The sequence below is a fragment of the Tympanuchus pallidicinctus genome, unplaced genomic scaffold, assembly GCF_026119805.1.
Source record: "Tympanuchus pallidicinctus isolate F22 unplaced genomic scaffold, pur_lepc_1.0 scaffold3, whole genome shotgun sequence".
NCBI lineage: Eukaryota > Metazoa > Chordata > Aves > Galliformes > Phasianidae > Tympanuchus > Tympanuchus pallidicinctus.
Genome location: NW_026294747.1, coordinates 2,744,601 through 2,768,244, shown reverse-complemented (window position 1 = coordinate 2,768,244; position 23,644 = coordinate 2,744,601). Strand labels below are relative to the sequence as shown.

Below are 23,644 nucleotides of genomic sequence, written 5' to 3'. Positions count from 1 at the left end.
AGTCATGCCAAGAGCATTTTATGAGCATGCAACTGTAGGACAAAAGACTGCACACCAACTACAGAGAGATTATTAAAGACAACAATTGAAGAACATAGAAAACAAGTCTGAAAGAATCTTCAGAATGCACCAAGGCACAATCCCCATTTGCATAACCATTCTTGACCAAATCATATACTTACAAAGCGGGAAGCATCGACTTTATCAGAAATCGATACGGTTTTGTCTTCATATTTGATTTCCATGATACCCACCTGACTCTCCTTCAGCTGCACTGCAGCCCTACTGGTTACTCTCCATCTTTCGCAGTTTTTTCCATGCTCCATGCATCCTTGCAACCTTCCTACTTGATATCAAAATAAGTCAGGAAACTGATAACACAAATCTCAACGTAATTTATACTTTGCACCACTACTGTGCCTGCAAACCATCCTGTGCCTATCTACAAAAACAGAAGTTTTATAATAACATGTAGAATGACAAAGTAATTAACGGGTATTCTTGAAGAATGAAACGTTGACTCTCAGAATCTCCAGCTGATAAAAAGCCTGTACAGGGCAGAAAGTGGTTTATGTAAGTCACAACACAGTGAAGAACTGTAAAACAGATAAATGGTTATGCTGAGATTACCTGACATCTTCCTAGCACAAGAAAAGAAAGTGTAAGAGAACTCCCATAGAATTTGTAATAATTTGCAATACAAGGCTTTACATTAACATCGTAAAATAAACATTTGTCCTCATCATAACAGCTGCAGCTAGCACAGGCATGTAGAGTATGTACAGCCCTCTCAATGACGTCTTCAAGAACTGACCTATGATGATCAGAAAGAAAAGCAAGGAAAAAAAATGTGCAGTCAAACAATACTGCCTAATTTTTAAACATCTGTTGTGAAAACTAATAAATTTGTCTCAGAGTTCAACACCGTTAGAGAGCAGATAAAACAAAAGCAAGTTCTAACAAGACCTTCATTTACAGCTTACCAAGCTTTTTTGAGTTAAAGAAGTTAGATTCCTTCAGAGTACTGAATATTATTATGAAAGCTGGATGTGTAAGTAGTGTGTGGAGATTAATCAGATTGCCTGAAGTGCTGTAGAAGAGATTCACAAGATAGCCAAATAACCCAAACTGCAAGAGAATAAATCTTGCCTGAGATGGAGCAGGTTTCAGCCTGAGCATCAGACCATTTTATGAGGATAGCCAGCAAAACTACTGCTCCCCTGTATCCTACCCTCACAGAACACTTGGTAGGCAGCTCCCAAACATTCCCAGCACACTGCCCAACAACTCTGTTTGGCTTTAAAACACCACTCCTGAAGCCACGATGCTGGAGGAGATCCTTCCTCTAACACTCAGCAAAACACTCCGCAACGGAAGCAGAAGGATGAGGGTAAAAGCCTCTCCAGGATGCCTTTCCCTCTTTTTATGTGCCTGTTTTGTTTTGGGCCTCTCCCAAAATAATTGATGCCGGCATTTCTAGAAAGCTGATGGAACTGGCAGAAGAAAACAACTAAGGCTTTCTCCAACACAGTGACAACAACAAGCAAACCTCAAATATCCTCAAACAAGGTAATTAAGACTGATGTATCAGGAATCGCTTTTTCTGCAGCTAAGTGCAATACTGCCTCCCTGAACACATAGTGTTTTCAAGTGACATGATTCCCCCAGGGGCTGCTTTTCCTTTCCACGTTCTGTGAACAGGCATACAACGACATCAGGCAATTCTTGGTCACACCACATGAAAACCAGTTTCCATCTTGCAGGAATCTCCCTTACATTCAATCATCCCACATAGGATCTATCATTCTAACACATCATATACTACTCACACAAACATGGTGTATTGTAATAGGATTCTCTATACACGCTTTTATTAGAAAATTGCTGAAAACCATATAAATGTAGGTGTGCATATATGCACATTGACATAAACACCTCTACATAAAGTACGTGCAAGTCTGGAACAAAGCACTGTCAGTTTTGAAAATTGCAGTGTACAGCAGACTTCCCACATGCTCCACTGAAACAAACCCACCTGAATATTCTCAGAATAACAGCAGTAACACTAAAAAATAGCAGGTGTTCTGATCAGTTTTGTGGAAATTCTTAATGGAACAAACTTAATTGAAATGGGATTGAAGCAGTTATTGCAGGCTGCACTTCAAAGTCTTTACAGTTGTTACTGATCTGACCCAAACCTATGAGTCATGTCAATTAATACTTCATTAGACTTTATAAAGCAATACATTCCCAAACTATTTGGATTAAGGCTTTGAAAATCTTGACTTTTTATTAAACTTGAAGGTTCAATGATCTGTGATATCATAGGGAGTAGGTACATCTACAGAATTTTTTTGCTTTTAAGCAAAATGCATGAAAAAAAATCAGTTTTCACACTGTGTTTTGTCTTTTAACAGTGTATGGACGTACTTAAATGCATCTCTACGTCTATTTTGATGTCCACTGGGATGTGAGAGCTATTATAAGAATCACTGTTATCTTCTAAGTCTTATCTATATCATTAATGACTTGAGAGTTTAATCTAGAAGCTGTAAAGTTTCAGTGTGTTGCAATAAGGTAGTGTTTGTGTCCTTTCACTTCGTGTCATACAGCATTTTACTAGTTAACTTCCACTGCTGATCCCATTTGTGAAAAATTAGTCACAACACAACTATTGATAAATACATTATTTATGGCTGTGATTAAATCGCTGCAGCAATCATATGAAACCTTAAAAAGACCTGCTGAAAGTTTCATGGCCTACCCAGCGTATTCTTTGCTGTAGAAGTGTTAAGATACATAATGATATGGATAGAAGTGCTGTTGGTGGCTTGACACTAAATCCCAACCAGCTAAATGCTACCTTACTGCTTTCTACTGATCTATTAAAAAAAAAAACATACGTACTCACTGATTTGGTAATATAAGCTTTAGGCAGGCAAGAAAGAGTATTTAAAAACTATGCAACACTCAAAAGAATTATTATTATTATTATTTTTTTTTTACTTATCCTCAAAGATGATTTTAAATTTGGAAGCATTTGAAGATTCTTTTTGTAGATGCATGTACAGAATTGATGGCACCAAATGTGCTCCAATTGCCAGCCACCAAAATGGCACACTTCAAATAAATGGCCATAACCTGATTTCAGGTAAATTGATGGGAAAATAATCCTCTGTAACGACAGTTACCTTTCTTTCTCTGCAGAATTTTTCCTTTTAAAGTACTTTGACATTTCAAAGGACAGGCCTTGCCATAAATGTAGTCTATCCACAGATAAGCCCCAGCAGAGTACAAAGGCCCTGAGCTGAAAAACAAATAAATTTCTGAAGCAAAAGCTAACCCTTTCCTCCTGTAAAAGGTCATCTGGCAGCAGAGCATTTGGGGATTTCAAAACGCTCCCAGACTTAGCTTTCCAGGAACTCAGATCCACCTTCCTCCAGTTTGAGGTAAAGGGCCACTGCGACGCCTTGCATTAAAATTCAATAGCTTCCCATGAACTTCATCAAACATAACAGAACATGAAAAGAGACTGACAAAATGACCTGCGATTTACTTGATTGGCTGCTCTTTACCCAAATTGAAAGTACAATAGCACCCCTCATGTTCTCTCCCACTGTAACAGGAAAGCTTTCTTTCAAAAGATGCCGTATTATCAAAGCAGAAATGCACGGGATAAATCCAAATAACATTTGATGATGAGGGATGACAGTTTTCAAGAAGCTATTGCCGATCATTTACAAGATTTCTACAAAATAACTCATGAAGCATTTTGTAAAGCCAATTCTCATATCATAAGGGACAGAGACAAAGCACGTCAGCTAGAAATGCTTTTCTATATGTGAATTAGATATAAAAAACGGCTTGGAGTAGAAACTCTTCATAATACTTCTTCGCTGCACTGATTGCAGGAATTTATGATCATGTGCAATCCTCACAACTTAGTTAATTTATGCAAGGTACAAAGGCACATAAATACTTAGAAAATAGGGCGCTGAATCACCACTAGTGAAACGCACTGAGGAAAAGATGAAAACACCACAAACTAACTTCTCAGTTTCCAGAGGAACTGTTGATCAACAGAGTAAGTACCAGCATCTGTGCACCTGCAGTTTGTAGCAGTAAGCCAAACAGGGTTCAAAAATACCTCTCAAGATCCCTTCAGGAAGGGTTACAGTTCCTGAAAGCCTAATTATAGATGTGATTTAGGGAAGTAGAACCTAAAAAACAGGAAAGTAAATTTGTATGGGGGCTGTCCAATGTGGCATATGTGTGAAGAGTGCCAGGACAAAAACTGAGTGCCCGAAGATAAGAATACATCAGTAGGATCTACTGAAACAAGAACCTGGCTTAGCTGGGTTTTGTTCATCTGTTTCATTTTTAAGTCTCATTTCTCGGTGTTTGGTTTCACCTGACAGAGATGCTAAGTTCTGCACTCTCACGCCCACAAACCTTTGTGAAAACAAGAGAAATTCAGATCACTTTTTCAATCAGTGATTACTACAGCAAGCACAGAACATTGGAGGAGCGATTACGAACATCTATATGACTCAATTACCAAGAAGCTGGTAAATCTAGCATTTTAAAAGTAGTATGACTTTTTGTTTTGTTGTTTCTGTCATTTCCATTTTTTCCTAAAGACAGAACTAAGTTTTAGATGCACGCTGTATTGGTAAATTCACAGAGCAGTTAACAAAGGGTTATTACAGTTAGAATTTACCACCTAGAAATTCAAAACAATCAGAAAATACCACAGAAAAAACCTAGAAACCCTCATAACAGTCAGAAAACACGTTCCCTAAACCCTAACTTGTTACCATGTGATTCTTGGTTAAAGTCTTGGGTGTGATTGCTGGAGCAAGCTGGTAACACAGAGGTCAAGAGCTCAATAGAACAGATTTATAACTGACTTATGAAGGCCTTGCCAAAGGCAAATAAAGCAAAGTGAAGAGTGAACGAAGAAGGAATCAAGGAATGGTGACTGGAATCAGAGAAACAGTGATTCCCAGAACTGAATATTTAAGGCTATTTGCAGCATGTGTGCATTTCTGAAAATCTCTTTGGCCAATTAAATACGAAATGAAGGAAAACAATATTATAACAACAACAGCTTCCTCCAGCAGGACACAGAAGGAAAGCAAGATGTTCCAGGGATTAGAGTTATGGTGATAAAAGTCTCAGAAGAGTGCAGTGCTTGTGACAGAGTTAATTTGTAATAACTTTTAGGTCAGGGTGGTCTCAGAGCTGTTACAACACACTGAGAAAGAAAAAAAAAAGGTTTATCTGTAAAGTTGAGAATAAGTGACTTTAGGAGTTCAGCTCTCTGGCTGCAACACATCCCAGGGATAGGAAGCCGAGCAGCCAGAGATGATTCTTAAGGTCTGGGATAGACTTTCTTCATGCACCACAGAGCATCCCATTCTACTCCTGTAATATGAAGTCTGATTTAAGGCTTTCCATAACTATTTTGAACATGAAGCTCAACTGGCAATGCAAGCAAGGTAAAACACCCCTGTTGTCATTTAACTCATCCTCACAAAGACAGCAGATGTCTGTAAAGCAAAATATACTGGAAGACATCTTAAGGAACTGTACTTAGACTCAAAGAGCCATCTCAATAGGAAAAGACCTTCAGGATCATCAAGTCCAACCAGCAGCCTGACCGACAGAGTTCCATCACTAAACCGTGTCACTTAATGCCACAATGAGCACTGAGAGCCTGGGCTTGTGCAGAATTAGAAAATCAGGAATGATCAAGCATTTACACAGTGAAAAGAAAGCACCATTCCCTTTAGCTATCCTGTTGCCCTGGGTAAAGTTTCCTGGTTCTTGGTTACTTGTTGCTTTCCAGGACAACGCACGTAAAATCTTCGACTTGCAAAGTGATTGCAAACACAGAATTAAGTTTGAATTCAAGTCATCTGAAAACATAGGTCTTGGGAATCAAAATCCAGCAGATATTCCTGCTTTGCTTTTTAAAATATTGATATTTCATACATTCTACCATAGTGAATTTTTGTGCTTCAGAAGATAATTTGTGATACTGACTGCTCCCTAAGCTAATGAAAATCACTTCCTTCTGAAAATATGAATGTAAGCGGCAGAAAACTGTAGCAGAGCCCATGGAGAAGCAGACCAATCTCCAGACCATCACTCCTTGAATTTTATCAGCATTCCTCCATTATTTATGCAACTGATTACAGTAAACAGATTGACAATAGTAAAAATGTAAGAAGACATCATTAAACTGTGTTCAAGACACCTCAGTTCTGACACAGTTGAAGACATTTTTTAAGGAGACCTTCCACATAATAAAAATGTTTTTTCCCTGAACTGCTGCCAGGAAAAGTTCCTCTGGGAATACCGCTGTCTAAAGCAGATGGGAATTAGACTAATTGGTGCCCAAGTGATTTTTTAATTAACCAATTGTGCTTTGTTTTATTTCTTGTCTAGGTGTTTAGACTTCTTTAGGTTTCCACCATGGTCCCTTCCCACTGAACACATGTTCTGCCAAATGCAGATGAAGCTTTATTTTCAGTTGTGATGGTTGGCAAACGCTGCATTACATAAACAAGTTACTAAAACTGTTAGTCTTATAGGAGAGAACATGAAGTGCACACTGAATGTTTAACATAGACTGAATGTGAGAAAACATGAAATGTTTTAGAAACAAAGAACGCAGTGGTATTCTGGAGAGGATGAAATGTCTTGCTCCAGAAGGTATGTACAAGACATACTAATAAAGCTATCTTTACTAACCTACAGCATAAAAGTACTGAACACAGCTAGGCAAAGAAGGAACTTCTTCACTTCTGAAATCTCCAGCTGAGGTAACCCAGGAACAAGAACACGTGGGCTCAGAGCTGGTCGCTGTTTCAATCAAAGCGTCTTTCAGGGCACAGAAAGGCTAGATCCCTCTTCTCAGTTGTTTTTGTGTTGTTTTTTTCCTTTAACCTGCCAAAATATATCCTTCAGAAGATGCTCATTAGGTGATAGCTAAGTAGAAATAATGCTTATGCAGTTGTGAGACAACCTGTACTTACACGACTGCACATTTTAGATGGTTCCTGGCTTCACTGAATAAACAGGAAAATGATGCACATCAGCTGAAGGCATAATTTCTTATTTGTCTGTTGTAGTGCTCAAATATGCACATTCTTCATAGGCTCTGTCACTTTACGCTCCTATACAATAACAGTGCTAACCACGTAAGTTAACTTTGATGCCAAAAACACGCAGCATCTTAAAATCCTAAATCAATCCAACCTACCCATCAGATGCTTACATTTCCAATGTTAAAAGATGTCTAGTTATGAGAAACAACACAACGAAATGATGAAAACCTTAATCACAGAATATCCCGAGTTGGAAGGGACCCGTAAGGATCACCCAGTCCAACTCGAGAGCAGATCCTGAAAACATCACAAGTCCAGCAGGAATTAATGTGGAAAGTTTCTATCCAAAAACACCTATTTGCCTTTCAAGGAACCTGCGAGATACACACCCAGTTATAAGGCACAGAAGAACATTTGCTCATGCCAAAAGAAAATATGACAAAAAAATACAAGAAAAATAAAAGCAAAAACAAGGCATTTAATATAGCATCTATGTTATTATGCTGAGCTTATCAAAGTATTAGAAATATTTCAGTTTCATTAAGTCATACTAATTTTTATGTAATTTAATTCCTAACTGGGCAGCCATATACAGGAACTCCAAACTCAACATTTGAAATAAATTGGACATGTTAAAAACAAAATCTGAAGTGACAACCAATCACATTTGCACACAAAAACACCAAGAAACCCACAGCAGTGCTAATAAAAATACCAAAATGAAGATTTAGATTAAGGAAAAACTGAGACATAGGAACTTCTACTTTTCTAAGAAGAGCTGGGGCTTATATTAAATAATTCCTACAAGTAAAATGGAAATTGGAGCTTTAGTATGTACCCAGCCACAGCTTTTGACTACATCAGTTTTCTTTAGATACAGCCCAATTCCAAAAGTATTTTCCAGTATACAGTTTTTAATCAGCATATATATATATGTGTGTGTGTGTGTGTGTGTGTGTGTGTGTGTGTGTGTGTGTGTATAAAACCAGCAGATTACATCTTGGTTCTGCTGGATTGAGAAGGGTAGAAACATGACTTAGAAAAAACACAAAACCAATAACAGAGAGATCATCTTCTACCATTTGGTTTTGAGAACCCAGTGAAGGCAAACTGAATCCCCAGAACCTGTGGTCACACAGTGGCCTCACCAACATTCATGTTCACACACCTGTCACAGCTTCAACTCTGCTGTGATTTCTGGCACAGAACTGAGAAGGAACACTGATGGCAATGGCATTTCACAAATAGGAATGAATTTTAAAACTCTCCTACATCTGGAAGAAAATCTTAAGCAGAATTGCAGACTCAGTTGGGTACATGCCTTAGAGTAGGTTCTCCATAAAAATATGGTTGTGTTTGTGATTTGATAAGTATAGCAGGATATTTCATACAAACTAATAAATACAGAAGTCCCAAATAAAAAGCACATGAATTATTCTCGGTTACCAGAGCTAAAGCAGCCCAGGTCTGGTGAGAGGGAAATTAGAGCAAAGTCCATTAACTAACAGCACACAATGTTTTTGTTTGCTTGCTTTTGTTTTTCACTCCTATGAATTTTCATTACACACCCATTCGATGCTTAAAAGATAGACTTTGCTGAGGTGTTTTGCCCACAAGAGAAATTGCTTTTAGAACAGAAAAAGATATATATATGTATATATATATGAATACTTGTATATTGATTTAAAAAATGTACTGCTAAATAGCATTTTTAAACCTTCCAGCAAAATGGCAAACTGGTGAAGGTTTCAGAACAGCAGGCCACATCTCCATGCTAACTCCGCTCATCTTTCTGGAGATCGACATGTCACAGTCTATTAGTCACTAGACACAAAATAACTCAATTTCCAACCCCTCCAAGAAAATACAGATTGCATATAACAGTTAGATTTGCATCTCAGCTCCAGAATTCACCTAATTTCAGATGGGCTTCTAATAAACTGTATGAGATGTAAGCTCTGATTCCTTTCAGACAGCAGGGAAGCGAGCAGTCCTGCAAGCCAAAACAGTGCCTTGGTAAGCCAGACTCTGGTCATTCCTCATCATTTTTTTCCTGATCATCAAGCATGTTCTGACAATCATAATCTCCTTCAACAATGAATAATAACTGTATAACTAAAGATTTAAACTCAATGGCACAAGTATTCAATTGCCAGGCAATCACTACAATATTTTTTTTTCCCCACTTTGGTCCAATTCTGTTTGAAAAAGAAGAACTACTGACCTTGCACAGCAATCTGCTCAACAGAGCAGTGCTGGCAGCATAACATCTAAGGGTCTGTGCTCAGAGTGAGAGGGCTCCATCAGATTCTGCATGTAAAAGCTACTAAGAAGCCAGGTAACATTATGGAAGGATGTCAAGAGACATGAAGAGAGATACAATAAGGAATACTTCTCTAGACAACCTACTCCTGCAACTTGCAAAATTAACTGCACTGTTTGTGTGAATATACTTTCAGATAAACCCAGTTTTTTCTCATGACTGTAACAGCAAAAAAATCACCTCCGTTCACCGCACAGCACTTGAACGTTCATACTTCCAATCACAGACAGGAAGCACAGAAATTAGTCAGGAAAAAACAGAGGTCATTCAATTTTCAGAATACAGATCAGGCTCCAGCCAAGCTCACTCCAGCTTCAGAGCCCACTCTTACAGGGGTTGATAACAATAATTCCAGAGACACTAAAAGCTTTTTCCTTTTTAAGTTATCATTGACTGTTCTCCCTCTAAATTGTCCAGAAAGGAAAAGACTCTGCATGGTTCTGCAGTGTTCATTCCAACTTTAAGTGCTCTGGTTGACAAAAATTCATAGCTAGGTCTATCCCGTGCAACACACTAATATCTATCAAGCATTTCACATCAATTATGACAATTTTCTTTTTTCTTTTTTTTCCCCACAATAAACTGCCCTGAAAACCAGAAAGAGCATTGTAAAAAACATCTGATTGGATTATGGTGTAATAGGCTATTTGGGTTCAAATAAAACCCAGACCAATACATTAATACATGCTGTAACGTTGAGTAACACTCTTGCAATTTCAATTTTTGCTCATAGCACTCACTGCCACTGCTTTATACATAGTAAGTTAAGTAGACCCGAGTATCACATAAAAAAGCACTTAAAAGAAGTGAAAGACTAATTGAACTATCCTCTCTATTTGAAATAATGCTAACTACATGACATATATTCACCTTTGCTGTAAAGATCAACTGATGCGTTTTATCAGTTAAATACACAAAAGCTACAGTTTGTTTTGCAGAGTTGCATCTCTCAAAACACCATCTATCTTTAATAATTCTTCTTTCTTATTGTGCAGTACTCAAACACTTCAACACATCACTCCATCTCAAGAGCTGCCCTTGTCCAAAGGGTTTGCATAGCCGAAGTGTTCTTTCAGTGACCCCAAGGAAAGCGCAGCTCAGTTTGTAGAGCCACACAGCTTTAAGTGGAGAAATGAGACCCTGCACAAGCGTTGCACAAAGACCAAATTATGGGAATTTGTATTCTGAAGCTCACTGATGTGGACCTATGCTGATGAGGACGCACAACAAGTGGCCTACTTCAATCGAAGCAAAAAGTGGCCTACTCCTCCTAGACCTATGTTATTTCCCATACACATATCAGTGAAGTATACAGGTGACAGGAATTTAAATAAGTTACATCAAATCCAGCTCACTGGAATAATTACTTAGCTCTCGTGCTGCTTATTGCAAAGCTGTTAATCAAAGTAGCCAATGTATGTTTTTTTCTATATATCATCTTATTTAGATTTGGATTATCAAGTTATCTGGCATCTGAAATAATACAGCACAAGCACTACAGTATCCACACTCAACTTCTAACTAGTCTTTTAATTAGCAAAAGCGAAGAACCTGAACTCCTACAGGAATTTAATGATTCAGTGTGCAGTATGAACTGTCTGCTGGTTTAGCACTTATCTAATTCCTAGTCACAGCATTTATTCAGGAGGCAATTCAATGTTTTTTCCTTAATTGTTATATCAAAGCAGTAAGACACAAGGACTGGAAAACAGCTCATTTACATAGCAAAAGCTGGAGGATGGTCTGCTGAAAAGTTTGTTCCATCTCCCAGCGCTTTCAGCAAAGCTTGAGAAATGTCTGAATTTACTTAGCACTTTAAGAGGAAAGCATAAGGAGCAAAAGAAAGCAAGGGAAATGTTTGGATTTCAACTTCCAGTATTTGGGTTCACAAATAACTTACTCTAGAGACAAAGTACAGCTCCAGATCACAAGTGTTCAAATGTTAGGTTTTGTTTTCAGGCTTCTGAGATAAGAAGCCAAACACAAATTCAAACCTCAGTATAGTTCCTGAAACATGGAAGCCTAAAGCAAAGTAATTTTTGCTTATGGGCTGTGAAGGAGAAGGTAGCAGAGTCTCCATCAGTGTTTTTGGGCAAATGTAACAAAGTATTAATGAGAAATGAGTGTGAATGCCTGCCCTTTCTGAGAGGTTTATGAAACAATGGTTCTCCCCCTACCCTAGAAATAATCTTTTGCCTTAAGAAAACCTTCAGGTATAACTGGAGCTTATGCAGAGTATTGAAAATTCATTAAAACTGATTCAGACATTCAGACAAACTGAATGCTTCCTTAAGAGTGACCTGGCTGAGTTGGAATTTGGAATTGATGTACTGGGATAGAAAAGTACTTTCAAGTATGAAAACAACTTTTATGGAACTGATGCCAGCAAGTTACACACACACTTTGACACAGAATATTCACATATTTCCATTTCAAATGTAGCACAGAGAGCAAAGATATCTAGGCATTATCACAGGTACCAATGTGTGACCACTTTTTTTCCCTCAGACCCATAGTTTAACTTATGATTGTTTGATCAGAATTTACTTCATCTGCTCTTCATCTGATTTCAGATTTCACCTGTAAAAATAATTCTCATTTCCAAAGTTGAAATAGTCCAAAGAACAGAAATCCTATCCCTGTTGAACCTCAACAGGTCCATCAATTCAGACTGCTCACAGTACAGAAAGGGTTCTCAGATGTTGAGAAGTTTGCTAAATTAGGAAGTGGGGATATTTCTACAACGCTCGAGTCTATAGAAATAGCTGCATCCCACTAATGCAACAATTCATGGAATTCAGTGCTTCCAAAGCTAGGCTTTATTTGAGGCCAGACAAATGTATGGCAGAACCTGACACACTCCAGAGGCTCAAGCTTCTGCTGTGACTGAGATAAAGTTATCTATTACAAACAGGGGAAAGGAATCCACCATACAAAAAAATACTTGCGAGATGTAACAACCAGAATTCAGTTCCTTGCACTTGGAATTTTTTCCCCTCTGATGCCTTGACTCACAGAACCATGAAGTCAGATGGGTAACTCAATGGGAACCATTTCAACAAGTCTGACCATGAAATATTGAAAGTGTAGTTAAAATTCAGGGGTAGCATTTCAAAATAGAATATTTTTAGAGGTCAAGTATATGTTCAAGAAATAAAACTGCAAGGCATTAATAACCTAATGATCTCAAATTCACACTCGTAACTCACCTCACTTTCAAATCGTTTGAATGAACATTCCCTCCTCTGTATCCCAAGCTGCTAATTTATGACACATTTCTAAGAGGCAGATAAATTAATTTGGATTAAAAAAAAGTTGCCAGAGTGACAGTTTATGACTATAAACCACATTTGGGAACCTTACTAAGATTTGCTGTTAGAAAGAGACAAGACATAAATTGAGGTCCAAACAGAATGTAGTGTTCCATATGTTTTATAAAAGATCTTTCAGAAGTTCAGAAGACCTGTAACAGACAATAGCAGTTCCAATTAATTTCTAAATGACTTCTGCCCAAATTCCTTGCACTCACTTCTTAGATTTCAACATATGATGCCTGCATTCTAGATAGACAGGAAAAGGAAACATCTTAGACTTACTACCTAGGAAGGCCTGGAAATCTGTGCCTGTATTACAGAAAATTCAACTCAATCATGGCAGGACTTTTTCCTGCAGTACAGATCATCTTGTAGCAGTGGGCTGTAGAACCAAAGACTGCAGTCAGAAAACAGTTTTAAGAGAAAGTTCTTCATAAAAAATTAAGCAACTACCAACGTCAAACCTTACACGAAAAAAAATACAGCTTTCAGCACAAGATAGCCTGTTCTCACAGGCTATGCAATTCTCCTATATCGACTAACGACAGTTCTGGAACAGATAGCATTTAACCAAATCTGTTCTCCTTTCTGTTTAACTGCCCTAATGAAGCCAATGAGAATACCCCTGTACAAGACCAATTTTCCAAAGGCATCTGAACTCCTCATCCCAAAAGAAAATAGGTTGCAAAATATTTTTATACAGGCAGGTATTGACAGGACAAGGGAAAATGGCTTAAACTGCAAGAGTGTTTAGACTAGATATTAGGATAGATATTAGAAAGTCTTTACTGTGGGAGTGGTGAGACGCTGGAACAGATTGCCCACTGAGGTTGTGGATTCCCCCTCCCTGCAAAGACTCAATACCAGGCTGAATGGGGCTTTGAGCAGCCTGGTCTAGGGGGAGGTATCCCTGCCTACAGCAGGGCATTGGAACTAAATGATCTTAAAGGTCCCTTCCAATCCAAACCATTGTACGATTTATTAGATTAATAAATACCTCTGAGGAGTTAAAACTTCAGTTTCAACCTGCCATGGTCCTTATTCATGGAGATTTTTTACAACAGCTTCAAGCAACATCACTAACCCAAGAACTACAAGCAGCATTAACGTATAGCTACTTAGAAGTCCTCACCACCAACTGATTTGGTAGGAAAGTAGCAGAAACAACTTTTAAATTCCTATCAGAATCAAAAGAAGGTGACCTTTGAAAATAAGAACAAAAAACAAAATAAAGAGAAATTAAATAATAAGAACCCATAACCAAAACTGTTGTTGCTACTTAGCTAATAAACCAGGGAGGTCTCATAATTACATTCATGAGGTTTGAGAAGACATAGCAATTCCTATTCGAGTGGAATCAGAAATGTTGCTTTTTAGTCAGTAGATGGTGCTGCTTCTTTCTAGCCCTCTCCATCACCATGAGTGCGGGATGAGGTAGATACAGCCCTGCATTGTGGAAGGTCTGTGGATGTGTTACTTGTAACTTGCTACGTGGCCAAGTAAGCAGCAGAAAGACAAGTTGTCTTTCTAAATCAGCACAGCTGTTACAAACTTGCTTTCAGCAAATATTTAGTGGAGAATAGCAGAGAGAGACACTGATTTTTTTACCTCTGGAAATTCAAGACAAATGCCAACTGAATCCCATAATGTTTCCTGTCCCTTGCCCACTCTGACTATAGGGGGAAAAAAAAAAAAGAAAAAAAAAAAAAGGAATTACAAAGGTAGAAGAGTTACTTCTCCACTTCAAAGTGAAGTTTGTCACTCTCAAAACCTCCCACCACTAGTCCTTCCATTTCACCAACTCAACACTCAGAGCAGAACAAGAAAACACTGCAGAAAGTGACCGTCACCCAAAGCCACAACAGCTTGTGTTGACAGCATCAGTGGCAATGGGATGCTGAAAGGCAGCATCCTTCGCACAGCCAGTGAAACACAAGCCCTAAGCTGCTGCAAACACTGGCCCAACACAGCTCAGGTCAGCTGCTGTTTCTTGTTCCATCCTGCATTCAAACACAGCTTTTCATTTTCTGCCTCAACACCACTACAGGTGCTTGTTGTTCCTAAGAAACTCCTGGTTTTCACCTCAAAAGACGCTTAGATTTCAGAGAAAATTTTAAGTAACGTAAGCAAAACATTCAAGTAGGTTAATGCATATATTAGCACAGTTAATGCAGTAGTAGTCAATTACTTAATCTGTACTTGATTTTATGTCTTTTAGCAAATCTGAGTATATTCTAGTGTATTAGTTGAGCCCATTCTATTTGCCTAGCTCGACTCTGTCAAAACACTTCTTTTGCTACCTTGACAAGTCCGGGCATACTCTTACTTCTTCTGATACATTACTACACTTACGCCCTGCAGACATAACAGACCATAAGAACAATCTGATGTGAGAAATATTACTTGCTTTACCATTGCATATTAGGACTGGTGTGCTGGCCTGGAGCCACACAGGAAAAAGCATAGAGTAAATCAGACAGCTTCACTTTCAGTACATATGTTTTGATTCATCAGTGAAATCAGACTGGATGTTCTACTGAGTTCAACAGCATGCAACACTTAGGTGCTTACTCTAAGTTTTCTGTACAGAAGGCCTTGATCTCAGCAAAGACAGGACCCTACAGGATTTCTTGGTCTTTTGCATTTAAACTGGAAAAAATCTTGAGGTTCATCTCTTGCTTTCGATCGGTCCTGACTGTCATAACTGAAATCTGAAAGCACAAGTGTACAACAAAAAAAAAGAAAGGAAAAAAACAATGAAAAAGATTCTAAGTATCCCAAAAGCTGAAAAATCAATTTATTCTCATTAGATGTTTATAAACTGAGTTGCATGATTCTTTTTTGTCCATGTGACCATCCAGATCATTTACTTTGAGCAATACACATTTTTTTCTGTGACATAGCAAAGATTTTTTTTTTTAAACCAGCTTCAAACGAGAAGTTTTAGTCCCACAATCACATTAATGATAGTAAAAAAAAAACAAAAAAAAAAAAAAAAAAAAAAACCAATTGTATTCATTTGGTTTTTATTTTGACAGTTGGACTGGAGGATCTTGGAGGTCTTTTCCAACCTTAGTGTTTCTGTGATCAAATAAAAGGCAGTTGACCAGCAGAGCTCACACAACTGCTCTAAAATATAACCATAATAATAATGCTACTGCCCCTCATTAGTTTTATTTCACATAGTCTGTAAGAGGAAAGCACCAGCTCAAGTATGGTCAAGGGCTCTTACGAGAGTTCCTGCCTCACAGTCTGAAGTACAAACACAACGGACCAAAGACTGATGCAAAATAGAGAAGGAAGCTACAAAAGAACAGGAAAGGTCATTGCAGAATTTCACTCTACAATCCCATCAGCGAGCAAGAGTGGAAAAAGCAGAGTTCTCCTCTCTGAAAAACAAAAGCAAAGCAACTCAAAAGCTAGGCTTTTTAATCGCAGTCTTCACAAAGTAATAGCTGTGTCTGGAAGAAAAATAGCCGATAAAAAACTATGGATCAATCATTTGTATTTCCCTAATACTGACCTTGAACAAAGTGTTTGAGGGATTGTTTTTCAAGGGGAAAATACACATTTCCCAATATTTACCTGCATGGAAGATGTAGAAATAAACTGTGGGTAGTTGTTTCAGTTTTTTTTTTTCCCTTAAAAAAAAAAAAAAAAAAAAAAAAAGAAAGGTATTTTGTATAGAAGGAAGAACCTACAGAATTCAGGGAAAGCTTGTGGTTGCTTTCCCGTTCCAAAGGTTACAAACTGAAAAAGACAGCCTTTATAAAAGCTAATTGCCCATTTTTGACAGCATTTCAATGCTATTTAAATCCTTTAAAGTCTATTTAAGGCTGTTCTAATAAACATTCATGCACATCCTTGTTACCATCATCCTCCAGAAACTATATATCTTTTCCTGCATCAGCTACGTAAACTGAAGTCATTCTTATCAATCTGAAGACAACACAAATTTCCATTTCTGTGCCCCACTCATCTGCCTGTTCTTATTGCAGGAGCATTTTCACAGGCTATTCCTGCACTGTTCCAAAATAGCACAGTAAACCACCAGGTATTATCATATTGACAGCTCTCATGAATTGCTTGGGGAATTGTTATGGTAACATTTAAAAGTACACCATGATTCCTGCATTATCTGCACAGAGCTCAGTGCAATTCTACCCACACTGAAAGCCTTTCCTCCTTTTCAGCCATGTCTCTTTTACAAGACCTTCTAATTGTCAGTGGAACATATCTTGATAAAAGCCTCAGAAGGCTGAGAGATGTTTTAGAAGTTGAATCAACTAATACAGTTCACAGGATTTGATGACGTTTGCTTATATCTACTCATAGCCTCCTCTCAAGGAAGCCTCATTTACCTTTTTGGAGAGGCTGTGGCTAGCAGTAAATAAGCTGATGCAGAAAAACATTGCAGAGCAAAAGGAAGAAAGTTCCTACCTTTTGAAATTTTACAGATGGTAACTTCTCAGCAAGACTACAAATTTGCAACAGGGAATGAAGCTTAAAATAATACGGAAATGAAGGACTTGTATTTGAGGGAATTATTAAAATATGTCCGTATGGGGAGTGTTATGAACACCCTGTAGTTTTACACCTCAAGTAGAGAAAATAGCAGATAATGATGAAATAGTAGACTCTTAGAAACAATTTTCAATTGCCATTTCAGAGGGCTTTACACAAGTCAGAACTACACTGTGTACTCCTGCTATGCTACTGCATCAAAATATATACATACTTCTCCACTATTTACAAGGGATTACATTATTTGGCAATGCAGGTAGTCTGCATTTTAATATTGTTTTGTTGCTTTTTTGAACAGCTCAGTTCTCATTGCCAAGAAGTATCTAAATAAGTAATGTCATTCTCAGTAGAACAAACACCAATGACTGCAAAGGAGATCCTGGTTGCATGTTAACCCTTACAGATCCACCAGCCTCTTCTGGTTCCCTTCAAAATCTAATTTCCTATTTTTTCAGGCATTTAAAACACAGTGTGAAAAATGGAAGTGAAAAATGTCAGCATTAAAATACAGATGCAAAAGTCCATAAACAGGATTAGATTTCCATAACACTTAAACGAAAAGTAGCTTTCACATAGAGAAAATACATTACTGCTCCAATATTTATTATGTAGTTCAACAATGCAAATAATTAAGAGACTGAGGAGAAAAAACCAGTTACAGTTCTTAAATACACATCTACTGTTATGACTTGCTAATGGGAAGAAGGCAATTCTAAATCATAAACTGAAAATCCCAAAGCTGTAAGAAGGAAAATATAGAAAATTACTGACCAGCTGTGCAGGAGAAAGCTAATGCATATTGACTAGTGAAGGAAGCCAAGCTATTTTAATACAGCAGTGGTTACTGTGATTATATAAAACAGAAAAATGCAAAATCCAAGTGTTACATCTGTAATGCATTTTCAAGTATACAAGTGGCCCCCCAACAAGCTCAAAGGTATACAGAAGGAAAGGTGCTCGTGTGAGTTGAATATATTACAGAACAACAGGCTAAACAATGGAGAGAAACTGGAGGAATAAGGAATTTCCATTTGGGGCCTTTTGAACAAGATAGGAAAAAAAAGATCTGGTGAGGTGGTGTGGTGGAATGAAAATACTTTCACTCTGCCTGAAGGATGCTTAAATAAGAAATGAAGGTAAACATTCCCTTAAGCTGAGAAAGATGGACACGTATAATAAGAAACAGAATACTTAGCCTGTAAGACCTGAATAAGTCTGAAATCCTCTAAGTTCAGACCTTTGTAAATACAGTGGTTTTTTCCAACCTTAATGAATGTATAATTAAAAATTAAGAGATGAATTCAATCCAAAAGGATCCTGTGAGACTATCAGCCAGTGGCGGCAGAACCTGTCTGTGACGAGGCACATCCCTCCCACTGGGTTCTGCAGGGCAGAGCATGCAGGATGCTGGCCCAGCTGCTGTGCCCTTGCCATTGGGCTGCAGCTCATTTCAGCACTGGCACACCACAGTTTTTGCTGCTCTGCTTTTTACCCAAAGTTCCACCACAGGCTCAAGAAAACATCCACGTTGACATCTATTCCAATAGATTATTACTATTCAAAGTTTCAGTTTAGCGTATCCAGCATTTTCTGAACCCTAAAGTACTCTGACTGCTCTTAATTATAACAGTTAATTTGGTTAAAGAGGTACTGTCTGGTTTTATTAATAACAAAGAGCTCCTAAAAACATTCAGTCTCTGTGCAAGATTGTCTGTTTTCTCTGTCCGTATGAACTCAATTTTGCAGATGAATTTCAGCAATTCTATGTTGCTCATGCATAAAACGTATGGTAGAAAGAAAAACTAATCCAAGCATAAATACAAAGTTAATCCTTAAATCACATTTAGAAAACTGGAGAACTGCCCAAAGAAACCGGGCAATCAAAGTTATCAATGTGAAAACAGCAAAGCAGGAAAATCCAATGGAAACTGAGGAACCCACAGCAAACAGCAAGGTTAGTTAGCCCTATCACAAGAGGGCCACGGGTGAACCAGATCAGATGCACTACTAGACTACTTCAGAATGAGAGCTAGCTGATACACACACAAACAGTTAAAATACTTCCATTTTTCTGAATGGCAATTACTTCTCACATTTATTTTCCTAACCACTCCAGCTAGAAGAACCCAGCTATTCAAATATTCCCATACAAAATTATACTAACAAAAATAATTCATTTAATACTTTGTGTGTTGTTTTGCTATTTTTGCTCATCTAAACAGAAAAGGTTTTAAAATAACCAGCAGCCAACGCTACAGCCTTTCCGATCTGCTTCCAAATTACTCTGTTCACAAGATGACTGTAATTCTCTATTAGAGCTGATTGGGTCTGCTGACAAGGTACACAAATACAGCAGAAGTATCTCGAGCACGTCATCCAGTTCTCTGTAACAGCTGTTACAACGAGCTGCATACAGTGCCCTGAAATCTCTAATTTAGTTCTCCATTTGGTTAATTTCTTGCACAGAGAGGATCAAAGATTAAAAACCACCCCCAAAACAATTAATAGAATAACCAGAATGATTTCCATTTGTGGCAGGATTTAAGCAGTCGCGTCCATGCCCATTACCATTTCTCAGTTTTATAGTAAAACAAGCTCACAATACTTTTTAAAAGGGATACATATTGAGCATTTCCACACGTAGTCCACATGTGTGGAATAACCATGTACCTTCTTTGGCCTGTAAACAAAGCCATAAACCAGACAACTTTCATCTTGCCTAACTGAAAAGATACTTTGATACTACAAAACGATCTCTATCAGACATTCTCAATATCCAATCAAATATAATGAAGTTATATTGTCACCTACATGCAAAGCAAAATTCCACTTGCACATCATAGCATACCTATGTTTTATGATGCTGAATTATTCCAACTTAATTAACATAGATTTCCAGCATTAATGTTTTCTCCCCCATGCCGTAACAACTTCACCCCAATCTCCATGAACTCCACAACATGCTATTTCACTCCTCCAAAGGCCTAGCATTTACTTTTCGGTACTATGTTCCATCTAGATTTTACACCATAGCAATCAGTAAGCCTGCTGATGAAACGTCCAGGTTTAAGAGAGAAACCATTCCCAGTAATACAGCCAGAACCTTGTTCACCTCTCAACAATGCACAGATTGCTATAACTGCAAGGAAGAATTCTATTAAACCTGGTAAAATTAAAACAAACAAACGAGCTCCACAGAATTCTTACAATTGCTTATAATGATTAGAAAACAGAAATGCACACAAGAGGCGCTGTGCACGCGCAGCCTGTAAAGTCACTGTCTCTGTTCTTCAGAAGACTAACATTCTGAAGAAAATAAATTTAACAAAGTAGAGTGTTAGGAGAAAAAAAAATGCCAAAGAAGTAAAACTTACATGGAAGAAAATAACCACATTTTTTTTTAGAAAATGCAGAAGTGTAAGTATCTGGAAGCCAAAGCGTAGAAGTTTCCAAAACTTCAAATTCCTGAGAAACCAGCAGAGTTTTAGAAGCACCAAGAATCACTGACAAGTTTCAAACAGGTCTCTCACACCAAGATTTGCACAATGGGAAAAACAAACTTCGTTGAAACATTTTGATTTACATCTTTGTGTTTGGTGAAGTCACGTACACTCAGTGTTACATGCTGGCATTATCAAAGTCGAATTAGAAGAAAATTTGGCATTTCTACATTCAGAAAACTAGGATCTCCTAAAGCCTTTTCTCACATCGCAGGGAAGAACAGAAAAGGTCTGCTAATAAAGAAATATTTTATGGAATGCCTACAATCCGTATAGACATCTTTGTTTTTATTAAACAAAAACATTTCGTGGACCTCCTGCAATTCCCATCCATGTGTTTAGGGGAGATACAGAATCTGATCAGTTCAGCAATGACACTCAAAGCTCTTTGAGCTGATACCACTCTACTTCTAAAGTAGCTGAGCTTAGCTAGATCTAGCGCAAGTTGAAAAAAGTAAAACAATAACTAAGGCATAAAAATCACAGGGGAAAAGAGAGAGATAGAATTTTTGCAAGACACATTTACATAGAGAACTTAAAAAAAAAAAAGAACAGTGCGTGAAATCATGCTTGGTACCTTTAAACAAGCATTCAGGCTTAGTTTTACTTGTGAGATTGTTCATTGATTTGAATCCATGTTTCTTTTAAGTCTTTTTTGTTGGATAGGGTCCTTGATCTCTACCTGTACACCGCCTTTATACACCTAAGTGGGCCACTCAGCACTGGTCCTTCCCCTTAACTCCGGAGATGAACCAGTATTTCATCAATATGAACAGAGATATCTACACTCAGCTTGTTGGATGGGATGGGCGGTTCTGTTTTCTGCTCAACTTCAATTACAAGATCGTCAATCTTTCAAGGCAGTCTTTCAATAGGTGTAATTTTTCCATCTCTAAGACAGGGATTTATCTTGAAGAGAAAGAAAAATACAGGAGAAAATTAATTAAGAGTTTTTGGAGGCTTTCTGGTTTAATTTGGAAAATTATTTTACTATTGTTCTGTAGTTGAATAGTTACCAACACTCATCATCCAAGCCTTGGCACGAGCAAAGTCAATGGCAAGCATCCTGGTGGTTTCTGAGGGATTGGATTTGGTGCCTTAAAACAGTTGGCCTCTTCCACCGCATGCCCCCCATGAGCAATGTGCAATTCATTACACAGCATTAAAACAGTGAGTGGTCCAACCCCTGTTCTCCAAAGCATTTTACTGCATGTAAACTGCAGTGTAACATGACGTTACAAGACAATGCACATACCAAAACACTTCCTGGGAAGGAGCTGTAATGTGAAAGAATGAACTTTTTACAGAGATGGTAATTATTTTCACATGACAACCTACTGAATTACAGCAAAAATTGCTTTCTTAACACTGAATAAGCACTTCCATGAGAGCATGAAAAGCAACACTGCGGTTAAAGGCACGGCCTTACTTAATATGTTCAACATGGAAACATTTTGGAACACGTTCTTAATTATTCCTTCCTGTAAGGAGGCAGAAGCCATTACAATCTTCCTAATAGGCAGCAGACAAAACATGGAACCTTTGAACATCCTTACAGAACCCGAGGGTTGAACAGGACAACTCTACATGACTGCATTAGTACATTTAGGAGACAGCAATGGGCATCTTAGTGACCAGAATTAAAATTTAACAACTCCCATTATTTTCAGAAAAGAAATAGGGAATCTCGTAAATAAAGTTCTTTTAAATATAGGTAGGGGAGAAATGGGAGAGAAAGCTGCCTTGCCTGCTCCATGTCCAAGAACCCCACTCGAACACTCAGATGAGATTGCCTTGACCAGCAAGAACTTCACCTTCATACAAATCACGTGCTGAACAGATATTATCAATTTAGAAAAACTGCCTCAGCTATAATTCAGAGTTTTATGATTTACCAAAAAAAAAAGTATCTGCTCAGAGCTGATTTAGTTCTAAGTTACAGACCTCATTGCTCTGCAGCATTCTCCATTTCTAAAAGAGAAAAGCATTCTCTTTTCTGCAGTTAGCACACCTTTTGAGGGAATAAATCCTTCTTAACACAGAAACAAAGGGTTTAGTGCTACCTCTAGCTATTTCCTCTGCCAGTGAATAGGATTTTTTCCTTCAAGACCCCACCTCCTCTCACATGCTACACAGAGAAGCCTGCTCATTTTCGGATAGCTTTCAATGAGCATACAGAGCTGAAAAATGAACGCAACGTTGTCAAATATCATAGGTGTCCTTTCCTTATCACTTCTAGCGCTACATCGCTCTGCGTATTCTTGAAGAGATGTACACAATCATTCAGTACCACTTACATGCGAATTTGGACTCAGAGTAAAATCCTCTCAATGACAGTCAGAGCTGCTACCTTCCAACAGTCTTAAGTATTTGGGCAAAGCTATCTGAGGTCTGCAGTTAATGCCACAGACAGAATTAGACAACAACTTTACCTGCTTATACTAGTCCCAGGCCAAGTGAAATAGCTTTTGTCACAAAGCAGGAAAGCCACCAGAATCTTTTTGATGTGCCAGCTCTATGAATGTTCTTCTGTCGAGTACATTTGCTATCAAATTCAGCATAGAAAACACCTACTATTACTCTAGCAACTATGCAGAGGACTTCATTTTGGTAAGAGAAATCTGAAAGAGCCAAGCAAAGAAAAAAAAATAAGAGTTGTACAGATTACTAGAAGAGGTTCTCTTGCTAGCTTTTTTGGTTGATGCAAGGGAAATTTTTGTTATAAAAACACAACTTTGATTGATTTCTGAACATGAAAAGATAAATTCACAAAACCCCTGGCAATATTACAAATCAGCAACTACCCCACAAATAACAGACAATTCTAATTGTTTGCCATATTACCAGACTGGACAACAAATTGTTGTC

General features: G+C 37.9%; 1 protein-coding gene across 3 annotated transcripts in view; it reads right to left on the bottom strand.

Annotated features, from left to right (window-relative positions):
• The window catches only part of SPON1 (spondin 1), a 361,499-nt gene that overhangs the window by 181,812 nt on the left and 156,043 nt on the right, over positions 1–23,644 (bottom strand). The gene's annotated exons all lie outside the window — the stretch shown is intronic.